An 18,105-nucleotide genomic window follows, 5' to 3' on the forward strand; every position below is an offset into this window, starting at 1 on the left:
TAACTCGGCCTATTGGTCTTCTCTTCTATGTAACCGATGGGCCTTTCCATCACGTATCTTTGAAATTGTGCATATTTCTACTTCACTCAAGTATCACATCTATCTAACCATTCTGCTCAGGTAAAGATCAATTCTGCACTTTTCTCATTTTACGATTCACGACAGCTAATTCTTTTGAGAGAGAATGACTCCAGTTTGGTCCTATGAGGTTATGCATTGTTTCTCTGCATTGATGGACTTATCTATTTACTATTATTATTTACTACGTTTGATCATCAATCATGCATATGTGTGTTACTCTTACAACTTTTCTTCAGATTCACCCACATGAAGGATATCCGGTCATTTTTGTAGGTTATTATCTTGACAAAGAAGATAATCATATACTAAGAGCGCAGCCACACAGGTACTATGGAATTTGTAGATACTCCGCTAGGGCTCCTCAAAAGACTATGTGTCCTTTTCAAACTTTGATTTTGTAAGTTATCAAGTCATGCTCCTATGCTAGCATTGCTCCATTGAATAATTGAAACGACTACCTATATGTCAGGGACAAATCTGATAATTGGCTTATGGACCTTCTTTTTGTGTATGCTAGGTAACCGGGCGACATCCTAGCATCGCGCGGGCCTCCCCGGGATCGGGTGGAGGATGTGGTGGTGCAAAGGCCGCCGGTGACGGCTACATGAGGTGGCGGAGGTCGCAGAGGAGCAGGGGCCAACGACCATGGTGGTGGAAGTGCGACACTGATCTGGGTCTTTGGGCCTCCGCCATTCGTAGTTGTCCGGAGTGCGACAGCTGCCTCGGCGGCAAGTCCTTGGCCTGCAGGAGGTGCAAGACGGAGGAGGGATGCAGGTGCTTAGCAATGTTGGAGAAGGAGGAAACGGACTACTCACGTTCGTGCGGCTCGCGGGAGTTCTGCGACACTTCGACCATGATGATGAGGTGATGTGGTGACAGCTGTGTGAACAATGTGGATTATTGCCCCATTCCGGTGGATTGAGAAGGAGGTGTGCGGCGATACGGATGAAAATCTTGCACGTCTTCGTTCGGTGTCGGCGATGATGGCACTCGCCGGTGTCGTTTCCCTCCTTGGAGGCATCGTTGAGGTGTGTCAACACATCTCTCGCTCTTTCTCCAGTTTGGTTGTTTGTCTCAGGGCGAAAGCCTAGGTCCGGAGTTGAATCGGCGTGATGATGGCGGCGTCCTTGACGTCGCCATTACTCTGTTGGGAGCATCGCGTTTGGAGAAATAGCATGGAGGATCCAGGTTGCCCTCCTCTGGTGCTTGCCGCTGTCCAAGGTTGTTCTTCAGAGGCGCAATGCACACCATTGTTGGCGGGGCCAAGACGATGCCTTTTTTGGGACCGACTAAGTTCCACCATCTTTCTCCTTTAGATGGTGCGTCGACAAGGGGAGTCCTTTTGGAGTTGTTGTTCTTCGGAGGCGTCGGTCGAGACACGACTTTGTGTATAGCTTAGGACAAACTCTTCATGTTGTGTTGTTGTTTTGTCGGTGTGGTTGCCTTAGGAGTTAGGACTAGCCAGTGTGGAGTTGTTGCTACACTTGTTGCTTGCAGCAAGTGGTAGTGTTCCTTACTCAAACCTCCGCCTTCTATAAAAATATGGTAGGCGTACTCTCTAAAAAAAAAGAGTGATCCAATGCCATTGTTTGACATTCTAGAGGTGAAAATGCCATATTTGCACATTTGCAGCGCCCAATTCATGTTGATTTCAGCTGCAATCAGTTGAAATAATCTAGTTAGGCGTTTGAGAGTGATCCAACGCCATTGTTCATCATTCTCGAGGTGTTCGATACAAGTTACAATGCGCTTAGTGGCAATGCCCTCTGGTTTAACTTCACGATTTCCCTCAAAGTGTTGAGCAATAATTTCTCTACCTCAATGGTGGTTCACTTCCGTATGCAGGGATGGTGTGGTGGAAGAGACGTGATCCGTGAGTTTTGGACACAGATAGCTTTGGTTTGTTGGTGCATGTGGCTCCACCGCGACGACATTGTCTTTGAGTGAGCGGCTCCTTCACCTCATCACCTACGATGGTGCTTAGTAAGATCTATGTTGAGGCAAAGTTATGGAGAGTAGCCAACCTGTTTTAGACTAGTCTAGCATTAGTGGACAGGTGGATGTTGCGAGAGTAGGCTTTCTCGGGCGTGGCTGTCCTCGTGACAATGTGGATCTTGCGGTCTCGATGCTTGTGTCGACCGTGTTGTAACTCGCCCTATTGGTCTTCTCTTCTATGTAACCGATGCGCCTATCCTGACGTATCCTTGAAATGTTGCATATTCCTACTTCACTCAATTATCACATCTCTGTAACCATTCTGCTCAGGTAAAGATCAATTCTGCAGTTTTCTCATTTCACGATTCAGGACAGCTAATTCTTTTGAGAGAGAATGACTCCAGTTTGGTCCTATGAGGCTCCGCATTGTTTCTCTGCATTGATGGATTTATCTATTTATTATTATTATTTACTACGTTTGATCATCAATCATGCATATGTGTCTTACTCTTACAACTTTTCTTCAGATTCACCCACATGAAGGATCTCCGGTCATTTTTGTGGGTTATTGTCTTGACAAAGAAGATAATCATATACTAAGAGCGCAACCACGCAGGTACTCAAGTAATTTGTAGATAGTCCGCTAGGGCTCCTCGAAAGCCTTCTATATGAATATGTGTCCTTTTCAAACTTTGATTTTTAAAGTTATCAAGTCATGCTCATATGCTACCATTTCTCCATAGAATAATTGAAACGACTACCTATCAGGGACAAATCTGATAATTGGCTTATGGACCTTCTTTTTCTGTATGCCTAATCAAATGCTTTTTCAGGTGTTTGGTTGGCTCTATATCAGATTGTCCCTGCGAGTTAGTACTTTACCTCGTTGCAAACTTTTTTATTTTCTTAAAAGTGTTATGAATTTATTCTTGATTGTCTACAATATGATTATTTTTTTCTTCACTCATCCAGGTGATTGTTGAATGCTTCAGATTGTATAGAGGCCGTTACACAGGATCTGATTTTAGATGATTTTGCTAGAGAAGATACAACGAGGAGAAGTTCTTGAAGATAAATTAAAACTCAAAAGGTACCCTATTGTTTCCTATTTCGTAAACTGTTTATTTATTTTGTCATGTAGAAGGAGTAGCAATATTTAATATTGTAAGCTAACCATCTATATGATAATGAAATTTAAACAATGTGACTTTGCCTTATTAATCTATTTGCTATCGGCTTTCATATAAGATAAATGATGGCTTTCATATAAGATAAATAATCATATTATATATTTACCGATTACATAACTGAAATTTTAAATGAGGCTACACCTATTACACAACTGAATGCCCCTTTCTGATTTTGGATGATGAACAAACTTACTGTCATGTTTTGCTCATGCGCGATTGAGTGTCACATAACCAAGGAAAAAAATAGCTGGTCATGACGTCATTGATGACGTATAACTGCTGGAGGCTGATTTGACGGGTTCATCATGACAAGCTAGCCCTAGCCCTGTTCATTCAACGTTTTAGGGTTTGACCGTGTAACGATCGAGGTGGCTCCTCGATTTTCGCGCAATCGTGGGCGTAGTGGGCCGTCAGTTCTCTCCCTTCCTTAAGCGCCACGTGCTTGCTCTGACTTCTTCTTAAAATCTCCAAAGGGCAAAAAATTCGCAATCTTCTCCACGGTTCCCGCAGCATCTCCTCATTCTTCCCCTTCTTCCTTCTTTCGCCATTGTTGCGCCGCCGCCACAGTTCCAATCTTCCTCAGATCCTATTTGATTTAGCTGTTGCCTCGAGAAGCTATAGAAGCTATAGCGGCGCAATAGTGGCAGTTAAACGATTTTGCGGGTTTTCTAACAAAAGCACTATATATCATATAAATAGGGAATTTCAGCATACATCATGAAAAATAATATTTTTCTTGGTTCGTCGGGATTCTAAGATTTCTGGATACACCAATTCTATGATTTCTATCTACAACCCTTATTTCTGAACAAATGACATGGGGATGGAATGGAATAAGCAGACTGCATATGTTCCATACATAGAAGTATAGAATAGAGAGGAAATGAAAGAGAAGCTAGCATCGTAGCAGTTCTAGACTTCTAGTGTTTGAATGGAACAATCAAGCTTCTATATACAAATCAATTATGCGGTTCTAGTGTCTGAAAGCTGTAACAATTCACCGAGGAACTTCCGGGTGAGACATCACGGTGTTGTCGGTGTCTCACTTCAGCCCATGTCTCCCTGGCCACTGGTTGTCGTGGCCTCGGGGCAGCAGTCGTGGAGCATGGTCAGGTTGATGCTGGTGTCTGGGGATGGCGTCAGCTGCATCTCATTTCAATACCGCGCCGGTCGAGTGGAGACGAGAGGAATGGCTAGGGTTATGGCTGGGAGCAAATCGACTATGCAACAGGGGCGTAGTTTTGGGCTGACGCAAACTGTCGTGGATATGACCACGACAGGTGCTACGGGGGGCAGCACTTCGTTGATGCGGGGGCAAGGGAACTCAGCCATCTGCGGATCGAGGTGCACAAGACACAAGGTTTTACCCAGGTTCAGCCCCTCCGGAGAGTAAAAGGCCTACGTCCTGCTAGATCTATTACTCAGTGGAGAATTACAATGGGGAGCTTAGTCGGCGGCTACGCCAAGAGCTACAAGGGAGAGATCGGATCTCAGATGATGTGTCTTCTAGGGTTTAGCTCGGGGGTTTATATAGGCACCTGTGATCTAGGGTTACATGAGGATAACTCCGAATCATATCGGTTGCTACTAATCCGGGATTTGCCACCCCTCTTGCAAGTACTCTCCTCCTCCAGTCGCGTAGATCTTCATCCAGGGATTACGACCCAGTCGCTACAGGGCTCAGACACCCGGTCGCTGCAGGACCCAGTCACCCAGTCGCTTGGGCGACTGACAGCCTTCTTGGGCCTTCACCTCCATGGCGAGTGGGACTGGCGACACACCCCCCTTAGGGCGTATCCCCATCAGTAGTCCCCGAGCGCGATGGTGATGAAGAGGCGCGGTGATGGATCAACGCTAGTCGCCATCGGGCTCCCAGAAAACGAAGTCACAGGCCTAGCCCCAGTCTTCAGTCGGCAAAGGTTGATTGGCTAGTCGGCGTATGATAGTCGGCGTTGGCCAGTCGTCGTTTGCCATTCGGCGTTTGCCCGTCACGGAGACACGTGGAGGACCCAACGACTAGATTTCACGTTGACCGAGGCGGGCGCCGTTGGCATGCAGTTGACCGTTGGACTTGACGTGACCGCAAACGGCTAGCTAACGGCTACTTAGCTTAATCCGGCGCAGATCTCGGCCGTTGATCACGGGGCGGCGATTTCGGAACAGCTTTGGAGGGTGGATCTCATTCCTTACTTTGGGCGAGTGCGGCAATATAAAGGGGCGCTCCGGGAATTAGGGCTTCCCATGCCGCCGCACTCCTCTTTCTCCTTCTGTCATCTTCTCTCTCTCATTTCGAGCTCCAAATGCGTTCATGGCGGCGAAGGGTTGGGGTAAATCGAAGGTTACCCGGGAATCCCTCCTCCCGTACATTGCCACGGGGATTATCCCCGAGTTCAAGCAGGAGCGATGGAGGGTGCCGGCGGCGAACGAGGTGGAGCCGCACCTGAGGCCGGGGGAGTTCGTGATCTTCCTCGACCGCGGCTTCGCGCTCCCCACCTCCGATTTCTTGCGGCAACTTCTAGCCTTCTACAACATCAAGATCTCCGACCTCGGGCCGCACAGCGTCCAGCAGATTGCGCTGTTCGTGGCGTTGTGCGAGTGCTACCTGGGCAGCCCGCCCTATTTCCCATTGTGGGTGTTGATCTTCCATGGGCGGGCGACTCGGGTCAGCAAGAGCGACCAGTCGCTCATCCCGAACTGCGGGATCACGTTTCAGGTGAAGTCCGGGGAGAGCTTCATCGACATGGCGCTCCCCAAGAAGGCGCAATCGCAATGGCGCCGATTCTGGTTCTACGCCCTGGAGCACACTCGGCCTAGGGAGGTTCATATTCCCCAGTACTCGCCCGAGCCGAGCGTGCCCCGGCACCTTAATGTGCGGTCGCTGCCGCGCGACCAGGAGGAGGTGGTGAAGGAGATAGGCCTGGCGATCCAGGCGCTGAAGGACGGCGGGTTGACGGCCGCCAACATGTACAACTGTTGGCTCTCCCGTCGCCTGATTCCTCTACGCTGCCGCGACCACTACATGAGGGAATACCGGGGGCAGAACGACTGCACCCGCTCAACGGCAGTCGATTGGGGTGAGGACAAGTACCGGAAGGTGCTCGCCAAGGTCACCACAGCCACCTTCGCCTCCCTTGACGACGGGCTGCAGCCTTTCTCCGAGGACAAGCCGGCGCCTCAGGTACTAATCTGTCTTTTTCTGTAGTTTAGCCACGACGGCGGGGGAGTGGTCGTGGGGCTGCATGAGCTTCGACACATCGACGATACCCCTAGGATCATGCACAATATCTAGTACAACATAACATATTTGGTTTTTTATCATGCTGGAAAATTTTGATACAATTTTTTTTGCTTTTAGAGAAAAAAAGAAACAAATTTGATTAAACAATACATTGTCTTTGTCACATAGGAAACCGAAATTCATCATCATGGGAATTTCCATCCACAAAGAATAAATGTCACAAAAAATTGGTACTGAAAAGGTTTTTTATTTCTATTCAAGTGTATCTTCAAATCTCTCCATCTGTCCAGTCCAGGTATCTATTTTTCTGTCCTGACTCCTGAGGGCATCTCCAACGGGGCGACCCATCCCGCGCCCGCGCGTCCGGATGGGTCGAGCCGGACAAAAAACCGGCCCAACGCGGCGACGCACCGCAAATGCGGACGGCCGCGGCGTCCGGAACGACGGAATCCCGGCCTAAATCTGGGCCGGATTTGCGTGGCCGCGGATGGCACGCGACGTCCTCGCGTGTCCGCCTGGTCCGTGTGGCTGGCCCAGCTGTCGGTGCCCCAGTCCTATTAAATGTGGACTGGGGGAGGGGGACTGTCCCTATCTAGTCCCCACTCTCCACTCCGACCACACGCACGCCCCGCGCCGCCATGGCCCCGAAGCGCGAGTTCGAGCCATCCGCCAACGACCACGAGGCCGGCAGCAGCCGGCAAGTCGCGCCGCCGACGTTCGCTATGGGGCCGCCGGCCCCTCCCAGACGTGACCGGATCTACGTCACCGTAGCGGTGGCGCAGATGTTCTGGGACGCCGGCGTCCCAATGCCGTGGGGGGACGTGCACCTCCCCCACGGCTGGCACCTGAGCCCAGATCGGGTTCCGGTGCCGCCCATCCCGGGCTCCGGCCGCGCCCACTTCACCGAGATCCGGAGGCGCCGCGCTCCGCTGCCGGTGAACCTCCAGCAGGACCCCGCGTACAGCGACGCAAGTCCCAACTGGGACTTGTGGTTCGAGGTGGAGCACGATGCGCGCCGGCGCACGTGCTTCACGTCCGCGACGGCGCGTCCTCGCGCGCAGCCGCGCACACCAGCAAGGCGGGCTGGAGGCCGCCCGGCGGCCTCTACATCGGCGAGCCCCGGCCCCAGCCCCAGCCCCAGGAGGAGGAGGACGGCCCGGAGCTGCAGGCGGCGCTCGCGGCGTCCCGCGAGCTGGCCAAATGGCCGCACCTCGCCGAGACGCTGCGCACCTCCGCGCTGGAGGAGGCGGCCAGGAAGGCCTAGGAGGATGCCCAGGTGGAGGCGTGGTCCTTCCTGGAGATGGCGCGCCGGCAGGAGGAGGCCACGCGCCAGGCGGCGCTCCGGGAGGAGGAGGAGCGCCGGGCGCGCTCCCGGCGGAGGAGGAGCGGCCGGGCCGCGCTCCGGCTAGAGGCGGAGGCCGCGAGCCGCGGCGGAGGAGCAGCTCCGGAAGGAGTCCGCGCGGAGGGCACGACCGCGCAGGCCGGCGAGCCCTCCGGACCCACACTCCGCCCGGGAAAGGGCGCAGTGGTCGCCCGGCCGAGTCCCCGGCGCCCTCCGGCGTTTCGAGCCGGAACAACGCGTCGCCGCCGGGGGGCGTCGTCCTCATCGACGGCGACGACGACGAGTACTACTGGGAGTAGTACTGCTGCCGGCGGCCACCGTGCAAGCAAACCCTGGTAGGGTTTGCTTTTTTTATATAGTTTAAAGCCCATATAGGGCTTTCTTTTGTGTAAAAATTGCCCAAAATAGGGCTAAGTTTAATTAACCACTAGTTTAAATTTATTTTTGGCTGTTTTTCTTTTTTATTTTCATTTTTGTTTTTTAATTACATATGCGCTGGGTCCGCGCGTTGGGCGCAGCGTACGACCCAAACGAACACGCAGACGCGGGTCGCTGTCCGGATATCCGTTCGGCCACCCAAACTGCTCAAAACGGACGGCCCAGCACGTCCGTTTGGGTCGCTCATCCCAATCCTTCCTTTCCTGTCGGGTCCGTCCCAACCTCTCTAGAGTCCAGATCCATCTTTTCTCCAAATCCTGCCAATGCGCAGCTGCTCCTCCCTCCAAGCACCAAAATCAGCAAGCAGACATCAAAAACTTCCCCATCTGCGGCACCATTGACCAGACCCAATCGCCATGACAGAACCAAAAGGTAAGTCTTGAGCTCCAAACCGAGCCGTTCGTGTGCTCGACGTGCCCCTGCGGGAGGCCGTCCTCGACCAGGCTCCAAATCCTCTGAATGCGCAGCTGCTCCTCCCTCCAATCACCAAAATCAGCAAGTAACATCAAGAACTTCCCCATCTGCGGCACCATTGACCAGACCCAATCGCCATGACAGAAGCAAAAAGGAAGTCTTGAGCTCCAAACCGAGCCGTCGGAAGGTGGCCGGCAAGTTGCCATTCTCTACACCATGTGGTCGCGCACCTGAGGAGAGGCGGCCGCCGCCGTTCGTGTGCTCTACGTGCCCCTGCGGAGGCCGTCCTCGAGCAGCCACGACTCCGACGCTGCTGGACCGACCGACCGCGCGCTCGAGTTGGCCACCTCAGGGTCACACTCGCCGCCGCGGCCTCACACGCATACAGGCGTCGAGCCGGCGCCCGCTACGGTGCCGCACCAGCAGGGCCTCCTCGCTGCCCCTCCGTTGTCGCTCCGCGGGGATGAAGAGAACGGGGCGTCGACGGCCGTGCTGCTGGCGGCGGCAGCGACGACCACGAGACGAGCTGCTGGAAGGGGAACGGGCCTCGGGGGCCGGAACGCTCCTAGCTGGGCCTCAGTTTTTCAGAGAGGCCTTTCAGTGCCGGTGCGGGACGCGAAATCTACCGTCCCCGGCTATTCTTTGCGCGGTTTTTAGTACCGTACCGGAAGTTTAGTGAAAATTTTACCTGTTTATAAGGCTGAGTTCTGCTGATTGCATCGCCAGTACGGGGATGATGCACGGCTATCAGCTGCGGAAGATGCCAAAGAGCACAAACAAAAGAGGCCACCGTGCCCAGCCCGTGACCCAGCACTATAAAGTGCACACGGGACAAAAGAAGGTCTCCGAGCCCACCGTGACCCTGCACCGATAAGTGCGCACGGACGAAAATATGCAGTGAACTATAAAGTGCACACGGGACAAAAGAAGGCCTCCGAGCCCACCGTGACCCTGCACCGATAAGTGCGCACGGACGAAAATATGCAGTGAAAAGAACCCCTATGCGGGCATAGTCGTAAAAAAAAAGCGCAACTGCATCCCCCGTGCTGGCATGCGCTAGACATTAGCGCCTGGCTTTTTGTTTCACATTCTCCTTTTACAACGGCAAATTTCAAGGTCGAGCGGCGGCGCACGGCGGGAGGAGGAGTTGGGCTGAGCTGGATATGGCGGAGCACGATAAGTGCGCACGGACGAAAATATGCAGTGAAAAGAACCCCTATGCGGGCATAGTCGTAAAAAAAAAGCGCAACTGCATCCCCCGTGCTGGCATGCGCTAGACATTAGCGCCTGGCTTTTTGTTTCACATTCTCCTTTTACAACGGCAAATTTCAAGGTCGAGCGGCGGCGCACGGCGGGAGGAGGAGTTGGGCTGAGCTGGATATGGCGGAGCACCTTGGAGCGGAGCCAGATGCGGCAGAGGCCTGGCTTTTTGTTTCACATTTCTCTTTTTACAATTCCAAATTTCTAGGGTTTATACCATATTTTCCACATTGCCTAATTCATCCTTCTAAATAGACATTGGCTCTTGGCATTATTGTTTTATATTTTTTTTACAAAGTCTGGAAGGGGTCTTTCCCGTGCATTGGGTGACTTCGTTGTAGCATGTGGATCTGACGAATGACGGGTTTTGTCACTTCATTGCAGCGTTTGGTGGCACATTGACATTGGGTCTCTGAAACTTGAGGAAATTGAAGTATTTGGACCCCCGTGGCAACGACTTTGTCGGTAAGTTGCAACGCCCAATTCATGTTGATTTCAGTTGCAATCATTTGAAATAATTAGTTGATAGTGATCCAATGCGGAAGGATCGATATCGATCCCGGTCGCATCTCTCCGGGAGCCGAAACCCTAACCAGCCGCCACGTCCCTGAGCTTCCCCCTGCCACCGGCGGTGGTGGCGCCCCCTAGTCGTCGAAGGAGGCATGGAGGAGGGAGGGCGCGCCCATACGGGCCAACGACGTGCGGCTGGAGACGTCAATGGGTGGCGCTTGGAGGCGGTGTTGAGCGGGGGCGCACGGCGGGAGGAGGAGCTGGGCTAGAGCTGGATATGGCGGAGCACCTTGGAGCGGAGCCAGATGCGGCTGAGGCCGGCGCTCGGCGAGGGTAACCGGGTGGCGTCCTAGTGGCGAGTCAGCCTTCACAAAGAAGGCCTCCGAGCCCACCGTCACCCTGCACCGATAAGTGCGCACAGACGAAAAAAATGCAGTGAAAAGAACCCTATGAGGGCATAGGTGTAAAAAATAAGAGCAATTGCATCCCTCGTGCTGGCATGCACTAGACATTAGCGCATGGCTTTTTGTTTCACATTCCCCTTTTACAACGCCAAATTTCAAGGGTTGAGCGGCGGCGCACGGCGGGAGGAGGAGTTGGCCTGGAGCTGGATATGGCGGAGCACCTTGGAGCGGAGCCAGATGCGGCAGAGGCTGGCGCTCGGCGAGGGTAACCGGGCAGTGTCCTAGTGGCGCGTGGGCCTTCACAAAGCATGCTGGTAGTACTATGATTGCCTTAGAGCGCAGATGTCTCCTTTGGCTGGTGCGAAATCAGGTCACTTTGAAGTTGAAGTTTGCCCGCAGAACGATGTAACCATGCTGGTAGTACTATGATTGCTGTCCCTAGGAACGTGATGCTTAGGTGCGAGGTAAAACACAAGAAGGAGATCGAGAAAAGAAATCATACAGATTGCAACCTACAGGTGAGGAACCTGCCTCATTGTTTAGTGGTGGAACTGCGGCTCTGATCTAGGCCCAACAGGGCTGATCTGGGTCTTTGGGCCTCCGCCATTAGTAGCTGTCCGGAGTGCGAAAGTTGTGTCGGCTACAAGTCCTTTACCTGCACGAGGTGGAAAACGGAGGAGGGCTGCAGGTGCTCAACGGACTGCTCACGTCCGTGCGGCTCGCGGGAGTTCTGGGACACTTCGGCCATGATGATGAGGTGATGTGGTGGCAGCTGTGTGAACAATGTGGACGCTTGCACCATTCCGGTGGATTGGGAAGGAGGTGTGCGGCGATACAGATGAAAATCTTGCCCGTCTTCGTTCGGTGTCGGCGACGATGGCACTAGCGGGTGTCGTTTCCCTGCTTGGAGGCATCGTTGAGGTGTGTCGACACGTCTCTCGATCTTTCTCCAGTTTGGTTGCTTGTCTCAGGGTGAAAGCCTAGGTCCGGAGTTGGATCGGCGTGATGATGGCGACGTCCTTGACGTCACCATTACTCTGTTGGGAGCATCGCGTTTGGAGAAACGGCATGGAGGATCCAGGTTGCCCTCCTCCGGTGCTTGCCGCTGTCCAAGGTTGTTCTTCAAAGGCGCAATGCACACCATTGTCGGCGAGGCCAAGACGATGCCTTCTTGGGACCGACTAAGTTCCACCATCTTTCTCCTTTAGATGGTGTGTCGTCAAGGGGAGTCCTTTTGGAGTTGTTGTTCTTCGGAGTCATCGGCATCGGTCGAGACACGACTTCGTGTATAGCTTAGGACAAGCTCTTCATGTTGTGTTGCTGTTTTGTCGGTGTGGTTGTCTTAGGAGTTAGGACTAGCCGGTGTGGAGTTGTTGCTACACTTGTTGCTTGCAACACGTGGTAGTGTTCTTGTACTCAAACATCTGCCTTCTATAAAAATATGGTACGCCTTTGGCGTACTCTCGAAAAAAAAGAGAGATCCAATGCCATTGTTCGACATTCTAGAGGTGAAAATGCGATATTTGCACATTTGCAGCGCCCAATTCATGTTGATTTGAGCTGCAATCAGTTGAAACAATCTGGTTAGGTGTTTGAGAGTGATCCAACGCCATTGTTCGCCATTCTCGAGGTGTTCGATACAAGTTACAATGCGCTTAGTGGCAATGCCCTCTAGTTTAACTTCATGATTTTCCCTCAAAGTGTTGAGCATGTTGAGCAATAATTTCTCTACGTCAATGGTGGTTCACGTTTGTATGCAGGGATGGTGTGGCGGAAGAGACGTGATCCGTGAGTTTTGGACACATATATCTTTGGTTTGTTGGTGCATGTGGCTCCACCGCGATGCCATCGTCTTTGAGGGAGCGACTCCTTCACCTCATCACCTGCGATGGTGCTTAATAAGATCTATGTTGGGGCAGAGTTGTGGAGAGTAGCCAACCTATTTTGGACTAGTCTAGCATTAGTGGACAGGTGGAGGTTGTGAGAGTAGGCTTTCTCGAGCGTGTCTGTCCTTGTGAATCTTGCGGTCTCGATGCTTGTGTCGGCCGTGTTGTAACTCGGCCTATTGGTCTTCTCTTCTATGTAACCGATGCGCCTTTCCATGACGTATCCTTGAAATGGTGCATATTCCTACTTCACTCAAGTATCACATCTCTCTAACAATTCTGCTCAGGTAAAGATCAATTCTGCACTTTTCTCATTTCAAGATTCACGATAGCTAATTCTTTTGAGAGAGAATGACTCCAGTTTGGTCCTATGAGGTTCTGCATTGTTTCTCTGCATTGATGGACTTATCTATTTATTATTATTATTTACTACGTTTGATCATGAATCATGCATATGTGTTATTGTCTTCAGATTCACCCACATGAAGGATCTCCGGTCATTTTTGTGGGTTATTGTCTTGACAAACAAGATAATCATATACTAAGAACGCAACCACGCAAGTACTCAAGGAATTTGTAGATAGTCCGCTAGGGCTCCTCGAAAGCTGTCTATATGAATATGTGTCCTTTTCAAACTTTGATTTTGTAAGTTAAGTCATGCTCCTATGCTAGCATTGCTCCATTGAATAATTGAAACGCTGTCAGGGACAAATCTGATAATTGGCTTATGGACCTTCTCTTTGTGTATGCCTAATCAAATGCTTTTCAGATGCTTGGTTGGCTCTATATCAGATTGTCCCTGCGAGTTAGTACTTTACCTTGTTGCAAACTTTTTTATTTTCTTAAAAGTTTCATGAATTTATTCTTGATTGTCTACCATATGATTTTTTTTATTCACTCATCCAGGTGATAGTTGAATTCTTCAGATTGTATAGAGGCCGTTACACAGGATCTGATTTCAGATGATTTTGCTAGAGAAAATACAACGAGGAGAAGTTCTTCAAGATAAATTAAAACTCAAAAGGTACCCTATTGTTGCCTATTTTGTAAACTGTTTATTTATTTTGTCATGTAGAAGGAGTAGCAATATTTAACATTGTAAGCTAACCATCTATATGATAATGAACTTTAAACAATGTGACTTTGCCTTATTAATCTATTTGCGATAGGCTTTCATATATAAGATAAATGATGGCTTTCATATAAGATAAATAATCATCTTATGTATTTACCGATTACATAACTGAAATTTTAAATGAGGCTACACCTATTACACAACTGAATGCCCCTTTCTGATTTTGGATGATGAACAAACTTACTGTCATGTTTTGCTCATGGGCGATTGAGTGTCACATAACCAAGGAAAAAAATAGCTGGCCTATTTGATTTAGTTGTTGCCTCGAGAAGCTATAGAAGCTATAGCGGCGCAATAGTGGCAGTTAAACCATTTAGCGGGTTTTCTAACAAAAACACTATATGGCATATAAATAGGGAATTTCAGCGTACATCATGGAAAATAATATTTTTCTTGGTCGCCAGGATTCTAAGATTTCTAGATACACCAAATTTATGATTTCTGTCTACAATCCTTATTTCTGAACAAATGACATGAGGATGGAATGGAATAAGCAGACTGACACTCCATACATAGAAGTATAGAACAGAGAGGAAATCACAGAGAAGCTCGCATCATAGCAGTTCTAGACTTCTAGTGTTTGAATGGAACAAGCAATCTTCTATATACAAATCAATTATGCGGTTCTAGTGTCTGAAAGCTGTAACAATTCACCGAGAACTTCCGGGTGAGACATCACGGTGTTGTCGGTTTCTCACTTCAGCCCATGTCTCCGTGGCCACTGGTTGTCGTGGCCTCGGGGCAGCAGCCGTGGAGCATGGCCAGGTTGATGTTGGTGTCTGGGGATGGCTTCAGCTGCATCTCGTTTCAATACTGCGCCGGTCGAGTGGAGACGAGAGGAATGGCTAGGGTTATGGCTGGGAGCAAATCGACAGGGGCGTAGTTTTGGACCGACGCAAACATGCATTGGGCATAAATTTCTAGCATGGTGTGGATTTTTTTTAGCAGCATTATAGCTCCTCTTGTGGCTACACTGTTTAGCGGTAATTAACAGAGCTTTACTGGACGTAGCACCCTAGCGGCAGAAACAGGCTTATCGTCATGGAAGGCTGTCGCGGCAGCTATAGTGCAGCTATTATTTTCCTTACACCTAACTGAACGTTCCCTTCCATTGCAGGTACAAAATCTTCTGTTGCAAAGCTGGCCAGGGTTCATCATCAGCGAGGGTTGATATTTCCAAGATTTGGAAAAAATTGTGGTCAGCTAAGGCACCAGGTAAAATGAAGATCACGCTACTGTTTACCGTGTGGTCATCAACTTCAGAAGCGCTATTTTTCTTCTCAACCGTCCTGCATCTATTGCAACAAACATGAGACTATTGAGCATGCCTTGTTTTTGTCCATATGCCAATGAAATTTGGAAAGAAGTAAAATCTGATCACATGATTCACTTGCATCGGAGAGCCTTCACATCACCACGAGTGTGGTGCTTGATTTCATCTATCAGCTGAACTGGAAGCTACTATTTTTATGGTTTCTATGTGGCACATTCGGGATTCAAGGAACAAATTTCGTGAGGGTGATGGCATGATGCATCCAAAGTCTCTAGCTGCAAAAATAAAAGCTTACATTGATCTGATTTATCAACAGCTGTACAAGCCAAAGCCTTCTAACAGACGTGAACCTTCTTCTTGAAAAACAAAATGGGTTTCGCCGCCCGTAGGTTCTTTGCTTGTTAACGTTGATGCACCTACTTTTGCTTCTTCGAGGCGAATTGGCGTGGGCGTCGTCGTCCGCGACCATACTGGGACCTTCATTGCCGCATGTGAAGGCGTCTGGTGGAGGTAACCAACCCTGAGAAGGTGGAAGCTCTTGCTATCCGCTGTGTTGTTTATTTTGCTGCCAAAGAAGGTTATTTCAAGGTGATCTTTGCTTTTGACTGTAATCAATCGCATCGGGGAGGATTTGGTGGATCACTTCAGTTGTGGCCCTGTGATTGAAGACATGAAGCTTATAGCTAAATCTTTCGAGGTGTGCTCTTTTAGTCATGTGTTTCGTTCTCTAAATGTGGTTGCCCATAACTTAGCTAGGAAGTATGAGTTTTCTGTAGATGCCATGTTGCGTGGTGTTTCTCCGGATTGTATCCGTGAGGCTATTTGTAATGACATTATGATTACTTGATCAATAAAGCGCACAGTTCTCTCAAAAAAAATCAGTTAAGTCTTTTGATGTTGGATCAGATTACCTAACCAAGGTACTGCTACTGTTATGTGGGGTCACCCAAGGGGAAGGCTGCTGCCCTAAGATATGCCTTATCTCTAGATTAGTTGTTTCCCAGTTTCTAAGTTAGTTAGTCTGGCTTAACCACAAAGTCAAATCTTCTGATGTAAGCCTTTTTTTTTCCTATTCAAGATAACATCTAAACTGAACTTTCAAACCACAATCACACGTAGATTTCTAAATTTTTCATAAAGCAAGTCAATTCAACAAAACTTCACAAATACACCAATGGAGCAAACCCTGCAAAAATGTACCTTGTTAGACAAGTTTGAGTTGTTCCCGATAGTGTCGAGGGGCTCACTCTCCTCGTTCATATCCCATGAAACCATGGCAATGGCGGTGAGCTTAGGGAAACGACGGCTAGCTCATAGGGGAAGAGTAGTGGCTGGGGCTTGGGTCGATGAGAGGAGGCGCGTGGGCAGCTACAACCATGGCTCGGAGAGGAGGGCGGGCCACCCGAGGCAGCGAGAGAACCAGCCGACGCCGACCATGGGACCTCAACAATCATTTCCCCACGACGACGGGGGAGTGGTCGTGGGGCTGCATGAGGTTGGACACTAGATACCCCTAGGATCATGCACAATATTTATTACGGCACAACATATTTGGTTTTTTATCTTGCTGGAAAATTTTGATTCAAAGATTTTGCTTTTAGAGAAAGAAAGAAACAAATTTGATTAAACAATACATTGCCTTTGTCACATAGAAAACCGAAATTCATCATCTGCATGAGAATTTCCATCCACAAAGAATAAGTGTCACAATTTTATATTTGGTACTGAAAAGGTTTTTTTTTTCTATTAAGTGTATCTTCAAATCTCTCCATCTGTCCAGTCCAGGTATCTATTTTTCTGTCCTGACTCCTGACATCCCAATCCTTCCTTTCCTGTCGGGTCCGTCCCAACCTCTCTAGAGTCCAGATCCATCTTTTCTCCAAATCCTGCCAATGCGCAGCTGCTCCTCCCTCCAAGCACCAAAATCAGCAAGCAGACACCAAAAACTTCCCCATCTGCGGCACCATTGACCAGACCCAATCGCCATGACAGAACCAAAAGGTAAGTCTTGAGCTCCAAACCGAGCCGTTCGTGTGCTCGACGTGCCCCTGCGGGAGGCCGTCCTCGAGCAGCCACGAATCTCCAATGCGGGAGGCCGTCCGCGCGGTCGAGTTGGCCACCTCAGGGTCACAATCGCCGCCGCGGCCACACACGTATACAGGCGTCGAGCCGGCGCCCGCTACGGTGCCGCAACAGCGACGGCGACTCCGTTGTCCCTCCGCTCCAGCAGGGCCTCCTCGCTGCCCCTCCGTTGTCGCTCCGCGGGGATGAAGAGAACGGGGAGCAGCCAGCGACGACGGCCGTGCTGCTGGCGGCGGCGGCGACGACGACAACGAGCTGCTGGAAGGGAAACGGGCCTCGGGGGCCGAAACGGTCCTAGCTGGGCCTCAGTTTTTCAGAGAAGGCCTTGTAGTGCCGGTGCGGTGCGGGACGCGAAAATACCGTCCGCGGCTATTCTCTGCTCGGTTTTTAGTACCGTACCGGAAGTTTAGGTAAAATCTGACCTGTTTATAAGGCTGAGTTCTGCTGATTGCATCGCCAGCACGGGGCTGATGCACGGCTATCAGCTGCGAAAGATGCCAAAGAGCACAAACAAAAGAGGCCACTGTGCCCAGCCCGTGACCCAGCACTAAAAAGTGCACACGGGACAAAAGAAGGCCTCCGAGCCCACCGTGACCCTGCACCGATAAGTGCGCACGGACGAAAAAATGCAGTGAAAAGATCCCCTATGAGGGCATAGTCGTAAAAAATAAGCGCAACTGCATCCCCCGTGCTGGCATGCGCTAGACATTAGCGCCTGGCTTTTTGTTTCACATTCCCCTTTTACAACGGCAAATTTCAAGGTCGAGCGGCGGCGCACGGCGGGAGGAGGAGTTGGGCTGAGCTGGATATGGCGGAGCACCTTGGAGCGGAGCCAGATGCGGCAGAGGCCGGCGCTCCGCAAGGGTAACCGGGCGGTGTCCTCGGCAGAGGCAAGGGTCAACGACCATGGTGGTGCA

At 50.4% G+C, this 18,105-nt stretch overlaps 1 protein-coding gene across 1 annotated transcript in view; it reads left to right on the forward strand.

Moving 5' to 3' along the window:
• The window catches only part of LOC124690461 (beta-1,6-galactosyltransferase GALT31A-like), a 33,108-nt gene that overhangs the window by 4,887 nt on the left and 10,116 nt on the right, over positions 1-18,105 (forward strand). The gene's annotated exons all lie outside the window — the stretch shown is intronic.

This window comes from Lolium rigidum, chromosome 2 (assembly GCF_022539505.1).
Source record: "Lolium rigidum isolate FL_2022 chromosome 2, APGP_CSIRO_Lrig_0.1, whole genome shotgun sequence".
In the NCBI taxonomy this organism is placed as follows: Eukaryota; Viridiplantae; Streptophyta; class Magnoliopsida; order Poales; family Poaceae; genus Lolium; species Lolium rigidum.